Here is a 9423-nt window from a genome sequence, read left to right on the forward strand (position 1 = left end):
GTACTTCTGGCACATTGACAGACATGTGTATTGTCCCTGCCTACTAAAACAAAGTAAGTAATAAAGAAATGTGTTGTTCTCTCCCACTACAGTTGCATCCTGGGCTTTGTGAGTAAGGAGAGGGCAAAGGCCATGCTGACTGGGAAGTGTCCAGACGTTCCTCTGCGCTTCAGTGAGAGTAGCAGAGACGGAGCCATCACATTCACTTGGGTGGAACACGACCTAAACGGTGAGCAGCACACATGGGCATTTACAACTAAAGGTGCATATATTGAATCTGTGTTTTTTATTTTTTATTTTAACATTTACATTACATTTAAGTCATTTAGCGGACGCTCTTATCCAGAGCGACTTACAAATTGGTGCATTCACCTTATGATATCCAGTGAACAACCACTTTACAATAGTGCATCTAACTCTTTTAAGAGGGGGGGCGGGGTTAGAAGGATTACTTTATCCTATCCTAGGTATTCCTTAAAGAGGTGGGGTTTCAGGTGTCTCCGAAGGTGTGATTGACTCCGCTACCTGGCGTCGTGAGGAGTTGTGTCCACCATTGGGGTGCCAGACCAGCGAACAGTTTGACTGGGCTGAGCGGGAACTGTACTTCCTCAAGGTAGGAGGCGAGCAGGCCAGAGGTGGATGAACGCAGTGCCCTGTTTGGGTGTAGGGCCTGATCAGAGCCTGAAGCGTAGCGGAGGTGCCGTTCCCCTCACAGCTCCGTAGGCAAGCACCATGGTCTTGTAGCGGATGCGAGCTTCAACTGGAAGCCAGTGAGAAGCGGAGAGCGGGCGGTGACGTGAGAGAACTTGGGAAGGTTGAACACCAGACGGGCTGCGGCTTCTGGATGAGTTGTAGGGTTTAATGGCACAGGCAGTGGACCCAGCCAACAGCGAGTTGCAGTAATCCAGACGGGAGATGACAAGATGCCTGGATTAGGACTGCGCCGCTTCCTGTGTGGAGGCAGGGTCGATACTCTGCGAATGTTGTAGAGCATGAACCTACAGGAACGGCCACCACCTTGATGTTAGTTGAGAACGACAGGTGTGTCCAGGATCACGCCAAGGTTCTTAGCGCTCTGAGGAGAGACACAAGGAGTTGTCAACCGTGATGGCGAGATCATGGAACGGGCAGTCCTTCCCCGGGAGGAAGAGCAGCTCCGTCTTGCCGAGTTCAGCTTGAGGTGGGTGATCCGTCATCCACACTGATATGTCTGCCATCAGAAGGGGAAAGGAGAAGATTAATTGTGTGTCGTCTGCATAGCAATGATAGGAGAGACCATGTGAGGATATGACAGAGCAAGTGACTTGGTGTATAGCGGAGAATAGGAGAGGCCTAGAACAGAGCCCTGGGGGACACCAGTGGTGAGAGCACGGTGGTCGGCAGACAGATTCTCGCCACGGCCACCTGGTAGGAGCGACCTGTCAGGTAGGACGCAAATCCAAGCGTGGGCCGCGCCGGAGATGCCCCAACTCGAGAGGGTGGAGAGGAGGATCTGATGTTCACAGTATCAAAGGCAAGCGATAGTCTAGAAGGATGAGAGCAGAGGAGAGAGAGTTACTTTAGCAGTGCGGAGCGCCTCCGTGAACAGAGAAGAGCAGTCTCAGTTGAATGACTAGTCTTGAAACCTGACTGATTTGGATCAAAAGGTCATTCTGAGAGAGATAGCAGGAGAGCTGCCAAGACGGCACGTTCAAAGAGTTTGTGGAGAGAAAAGAAAGAAGGGATACTGTCTGTAGTGTTGACATCGGAGGGACGAGTTGTAGTTTTTTCAGAAGGGGTGCAACTCTCGCTCTCTTGAAGACGGAAAGGACGTAAGCCAAGCGGTCAAGGATGAGTTGAGAGCGAGGTGAGTAAGGGAGAAGGTCTCCGGAAAGACTGCGAGAAAGAGAGGAAGGGTCAAGCGGGGCGCTGTTGGGCGGACCGCCGTCACAAGACGCGAGATTTCATCTGGAGGAGAGGGGAGAAAGAGTCAAAGCACAGGGTAGGCAGTGTGAGCAGAACCAGCGGTGTCGTTTGACTTAGCAAACGAGAGATCGGATGTCGTCGACCTTCTTTTCAAAATGGTGACGAAGTCATCCGCAGAGAGGAGGGAGGGGGGGAGGGAGATTCCAGGAGGAGGAAGAAGTGGCAAAGAGCTTCCATAGGTAAGGCAGATGCTTGGAAATTTAAGGTGGTAGAAAGTGGCTTTCAGCAGCAAGGACAGAAGAGGAAAATGTAGCAGAGGAGGAGTGAAAGGATCCAGGTCCGCAGGGAGGCGAGTTCTCCCTCATTTCCGCTCGGCTGCCCGGAGCCCTGTTCTGTGAGCTCGCAATGAGTCGTCGACCACGGAGCAGGAGGGAGGACCGAGCCGGCCTGGAGATAGGGGACATAGAGAGTCAAAGGATGCAGAAAGGAGGAGAGGAGGGTTGAGGAGGCAAATCAGGAGATAGGTTGGAGAGGTTGAGCAGAGGGAAGAGATGATAGGATGGAAGAGGAGAGAGTAGCGGGGAGAGAGAGCGAAGTTGGGACGCGCGATACCCATCCGATAGGGCAGAGTGGGAAGTGTTGGATTGAGAGCGAGAGGGAAAAGGACACAAAGGTAGTGGTCGGAGACTTGGAGGGGAGTTGCAATGAGATTAGTGGAAAACAGCATCTAGTAAAGATGAGGTCAAGCGTATTGCCTGCTTGTGGAGTAGGGGAGAAGTGAGAGGTGAGGGTCAAAAGAGGAGAGGAGTGGAAAGAAGGAGCAGTAGAGGAATGAGTCAAAGGTAGACGTGGGAGGTTAAAGTCACCCAGAACTGTGAGAGTGAGCCATGCTCAGGAAAGGAACTTATCAAGGCTCGAGCTCATTGATGAAACTCTCCAAGGGAAAACTCTGGAGAAAACAAAAAAAAAAAAGATAAAAAAAATAATTCAACACAAGGCAACACTAGATTAAAGCGTGGCACAACACACACAGTAAGTCTGGACACACAAAACCCTAGACACCACATAAATGAGCAACGATTGACTGAGGAGCACACACTACGAAACAACATCCTCAAACTGGGGACACCACAACACACACGGGACGTGCATATGGACACACAACACAACACTAGCAAGGCTATCACACAGGCACACACGAGCAAAGCACACAACGACTGACCGACAGAAATAGCCATCCACAAACCTTTATTGAGAGCACAGATTGGCACACATATCACACGACATGGAAAACAGAACCCTGGAACACACACATAACAGCCTATGCCACGCACCCCACACACCCCAGCTGACCACACCCGACAAAGCATTTATTCGAGCCCACGCACGACACCATTGGACACGGAGTACCCCACGACACAGAATTGGCAATCAGTTACACGCGACACATACAGACGAGCCAGCAACGACGAGCACACACACACACTGACACAACACACACACAGCGACACAGCAGACACACCATTGGACATATGACACACACACACACACACAACTGCGACAACAGCACACAAATTAGTGCACACACAACCTGGACACACACATTGGACACACACACACACACACATGATAACACACACACACAACACTGGAGACACACACAGTGGAACACACAAGTGCTACACACTCTGACACACACACACACACACATATTGGACACCCACACACACATGGACACACGCACACACACAATTGGAACACACACACACACACACATTGGACACACACATCGAAGTGAGCCGATTAAATCCCACGCACCAATGCATCTACCTCTTCTGATCGCCACAAACACAAACATACACAACGTTACCCAATGCCGAACCACAGATCCCGCAATTGGAACAGGGAACCTAGCAACCGGGACACACAAGCATAGCCCAATTGAACACCAAAATGAACTCCCTACAGCCCCACTAGATGAGCACCCTGCACAGCCAATGGCCAGGTAAACACCAAGACAGAGCCAGCCTAGTCCTGGGAACACCACGCAACCACCAACTGCGAAACCTACTACTGACGATCGGAGCACACATTGACGATGCCACGAACATTGGGCATCGAGAAACAACCAGGACTTAAGCACACAAATTGAGCCATCACACGGCACCAGCCAATATTGGACCACACAAACCCTAGACACACATGGCGCACCGACCACTTGGACACAACACACACACTGGACGATGACCACACACTAAGCATATGGATGCTCTTACACTGAACTACGAATTACGGAGAATCCATCACCTTATAGCCAAGCTAGACCACAGAGAGACACGAGAGAACACAGGCAGATACACCATATGTAGCAGACAACACACCATCAAGCTTGACCAGAGCACGACTGAAACAACACTGAAACACACATACCACTGACCACCACACACACACACACATATTGACACACACCACACATGTTGGACACACGCACACACACATTGACATTACACGCACACATACACACACACACCACACACACACACTGGCGACACACACACACACACACACATGACACACACATTGGACACACACACACTGGACTACAAACATGACACACAGACACACACAGTGAACAAACACACACCAAAGCACATATTGGAGAGCACACCACAATGTTCATTACGACACACAAAGCTCCTAGAACACTTAAACAAAGATGCAAGAATTGGGACAATGGCAAACACAAAAACATGCAACACACGATCACGACTACCACGTGTCGAAAACACATAAACACACACACACTCCGGACAACCACAATGTTCACGAACTAGAGTATCATTTAAACACTACGTTGAGCACCCCCCACCCAAATATAAGAAAAAATCAACTCTCTAAATTATGTTGGACAACACTCAAAAACCCTGGATACGAAACACTGTAGTACATACCCTAGGCATCGACCATCAGTACCACTGGACACCATATGGACACATACACACACACCACACGCTGGATCACAGAACGAACTAACACGACGCTAACTGGGCCAAACCAGACAGGGTATCGCACACCACATGCACACCACTGGAAAACAGACAGCTTGTTGGAGACACATCCATACCATCATCGTTGAACTGAGCCTGATCACAACGCACACACCCACACACATGACACACACAAACCACACATTAGAAACTAGGCTTTACACACACACATTAGGACACACACACCACACACACACCACCAATTTGACACATACAGAGTAAAACCGTCTTGGACACACACACAGCACGCCGCACACACCAGTGTGGTACACACACACACACACACGACAACACCCTGTAGAGTCATCAAATACGCATACACACATAATTGAACCATAACACAACATTTATCTTTTGACGATATACAACAATAACAACAGAGCTGAGCGAAAACGTCAAACAACGAATAACAACCTGAACACACACATGTTATGGAGACTAACCACAATAAAACACTAACCCGCTTAGAACATCAAAGACGATCAGCATCTACCCGACTACACAGACTCTGGAAACAGATCGATAATCTGGACACGCTTGATCACACACACTCAACTGGGACTTATTGTCCACCACACACACATTGGTCAATACGACAAACGACAACAGTCGTAAACCTCTAAACCACAGCTTCGGAACCACTCACACTGGAAGCTTTTGGAGCGACCCAAGTGACACATGAGGCTCCAACCACACACACCATTGACAACAGCACTACCAGCGAACCAGATTGGACAACACCAGCAGCGAACCAACCCAGCAAGTCAGACCACCAGGAACGATTTGGACAACAGACAACAAAAATTATGTCTGAAGCCAACCTCAATCAACGAGCTAATACAGATTTAGGATAATTACTATCCTATACAACTACAACCACCAACCAACCACAAACCCAATAATCCATCTATGATGATACAAAATAAAACAACGCCCACAAAGCCAACAAATACTGAGACAATACCGTAACCGCTAGCAACACTAACGCACCAAAATCACAAGTTACAATTGTCCGACAGATTGTTCCGTATAACCTTACAAAACATGGCTAAGCTAGTTTGAAACTTCTAATAACAATAAATCACCAATCTAGCACAAAACCCTAGTCTGTCACTTTTGAACGACGCTGGCCTAGCTCGAAGGCACCCAGCTAGCAATCTGGTTGGACACGCAATCTACACGTATAGCGTTACAACACCAAAGACACTGCAGCAAAAATCAGAAGCGCGAACGCTAGGCAGAACCTCTCACACAACAACTACTAATTGACTCTAATACTAGACCACACAAGCACAATAACTTAGACTCCAAACACACACACACACACACACTCATTGGGAGCACACAATAACACAAAACGATGGACACACCACATGTATTGTAGACACACAAACCGTGGACACAAACACACATGGCGATCAACAGCACTCACACACACACAACACCAACAACAACTCAACCCAACCACGTACTAGACACTACACCCACAAACACCATTTGGACACCACACACATATTGGACACACAAACCCTGGACACACAACACACAGCACACTGTGACTGCTTGACACAGACACAGGACACAACACTGGACTACACCACACACTGACACTGACAACAATCAAGAACTATGACACATGAGACAACAGACACCAGAACTACACCGACACGTGGACAGACCCAAGAACACACGCCCTGGGGAAATGGCGAAACACACAACACACCACACACACACACACCCATCACACTCCGACCCTCCACACAACCTACACACACACTGGACACCCAAAACACACCAAACCGAGCATGAGAACACACAACAAAATCCAATACAGAAAGTTTCGGAAATCCATCTACACCCACACATAAATGGATCACACATATCATAACAAAATGAGAACAACACACAGCACACATTCTGGGACACAGACCACCAGACACACCTGTGCAAACACACAACAAACAGGGTTTCGCACTCATACACACAAACACCATTAGGAACACACTCCACCACACACACCATTGACGACAACTATGCCCAACCAAGCACACACACACATACGACACTCAGCCCATACACACCTACACAACACATTCATAGCTGGACTAATAACTAGTACTCCACAAGACATCACGACATCTCTGGAACAACAATCAACAACTTGAGATGTCGCATACAACAGAAAGCAAACCAACATACTAAACACACAATCATCTCTCCTCTCTTTATTCGGTAGAAGTTGGCTAGCTAGCAGTTGGCTAGCTAGCAGTGTTGACTAGGTAGGAGAACGGCAGCGCGGCGGACGAAAATAGCTGGCTAGCTAACCGATAATTACTCTAAACTACACAATTATCTTAGATACAAAGACAGCAAAGACAACTATGTAGCTAGCTAACACTACGCTAATCAAGTCGTTCCGTTGTTCCGTTGTAATGTAATAGTTTCTAATAGTTTCTACAGTGCTGCTATTCGGTGGCTAGCTGGCTAGCTAGCAGTGTTGACTACGTTACGTTACGTTAGAAGAACGAAAATAGCTGGCTAGCAAACCTCGATAAATACTCTAAACTACACAATTATCTTTGATACAAAGACGGCTATGTAGCTAGCTAAGATCAAACAAATCACACCGTTGTACTGTTGTACTGTAATGAAATGAAATGTAATACTACCTGTGGAGCGAAGCGGAATGCGACTACTCGCTCCAACTGGGAAGTCAGGGTGGATTCCCCCCAAAATACATTCATAAAAAAACAAGCACATTTCTCAACAAAGAGTTCCTCAACCAACAACCTGAATTGCCCAAAGGGCACCAATGCACCCAACTGTAGATTATTTTCAAGATGGTTCCATAAATGAGGTGTGAATCAATTAAAAGCTGTTTTATCCTAAATCTGTAGTGACAGAAGGAATTTCAAGAGTTAACCATCCCTGTGARGGAGTATGGTATCTCATACTTCTATAGGTTAGTAACAATGTTAGGTAAATGCAGTTTTTTTGCAAAAGGGCTTTATAAATTAACAGAATGCAATATTTTGACCAATGCGATATCAGAGCCTACTTTCTGTTAGAATGCAACGATGAATGCTAAACCTGTCGCCAGTGACATACCTGTTACCCATGTTCCACAGATAAGCCTGTATTCCATGCAGTGGAGCCCTACACCAAGAAGGAGGTGTCTGGCGTCTCTCTGCCTGACATCATCCGAACCTACAAGGTGATGGCAGCTGAGAACATCCCAGAGAACCCACTCCACTTCCTCTACCCAGACATCCCTAAAGACAAGTCCTTCGGAAAGTACTACACCAGGGCCTCTGAGGGTAAGCATCCAGCAACCTTTTTGTTTCAAATCATATATTATTTACAAGGTCTCGTGAGAAGGTCACCCGTGACTGAGGTAAAAAATGTATGGAATAAATAGGATTTAACCGTTATTTCCTTTTTGTTGTTGTTTTGTTCCTGATGCTTTCCTAAATCTCTCAGATGCATTACAGACACCTCAAACCATACTTCGTTTAGATTTATTTTTGGCCATGTATGAATTTTTTTTTTCTATGTGTTTCTATGGGCTAAGGCCAATTCAGTCTTTCATCAAATCATTTGTATGTATTTTATGGGAATACCTACAAGGTTCCTAAACTCAATCAAATAGCTTAATGGTCCATCTTATGACCATAATAAAACAATTCCATATGTTAGCTTTGTAGATATCGCCTTAGACTCCTAGGGGTTCAGCTTGTGGTGTCATAGGTCAAAACAGCTGACCCGTTCCTGTTAGTCTCAGCTTTCCATAGTGGGGTGATTTTTGTTTCTGGCTTAAACAGTTCGGACTTGACAGATGTTGTCGTTGGAAGAAAACAAAGTTGGCATGCGAAGGACCGACTTCAAACGAGTCCCATGAAGCAAAAACAGCCATGAGTCTCAGCTTTCCATAATGGGGTCACTCTGCTGTAGAGCTGCCTGTTTCCACCGCAGATGGGGTCAACCGACATCATCGGCAGATGTTGTGTATTGAGACGCAGTCCATGCAAAAACAAAAGTCTCTAGGTTAAACAGACAGATTAGTTTTCCATGCGGGCACCGACATCGACTATCGGCATATTAAATATAAGTGTATACAAAATAATAATAATAAGACATGATAGATTTCACATTATAGAATTAAAAATCTAATGTTGGTCAGAAAATAGAAGTGATAAGCTTAGGCATTCTATTTCTGTTTAAAATCCCCTCAATGACCATGATGTCTGGTAAACCTTTGAGAGGTTTTGTTCATTATAAACATCCCCAATCTTCCATCTGGTCCACCATTTTGTTTTTCAGCATCAGAGCCCATGGATGTGGAGAGTCCCACCGACACAGGATACGTACAGACCGATATCATATCAGTGTCAAAACTGTAAGTTTACCCTTCATACGTTACATATTTCGTAATCTATAACAGGAAAACATTTTATTTGCAGTGTTCTAGTTT

The 9423-nt window shown here is 46.5% G+C and overlaps 1 pseudogene; it reads left to right on the top strand.

Annotated features, from left to right (window-relative positions):
* LOC111970966 (signal transducer and activator of transcription 1-alpha/beta-like) overlaps positions 1-9352 on the top strand; it is an 18867-nt pseudogene extending 9515 nt beyond the window's left edge.
* The last annotated feature ends 71 nt before the right edge of the window (positions 9353-9423 follow it).

The sequence above is a fragment of the Salvelinus sp. IW2-2015 genome, linkage group LG12 (genome assembly GCF_002910315.2).
Source record: "Salvelinus sp. IW2-2015 linkage group LG12, ASM291031v2, whole genome shotgun sequence".
Classification (NCBI taxonomy): Eukaryota; Metazoa; Chordata; class Actinopteri; order Salmoniformes; family Salmonidae; genus Salvelinus; species Salvelinus sp. IW2-2015.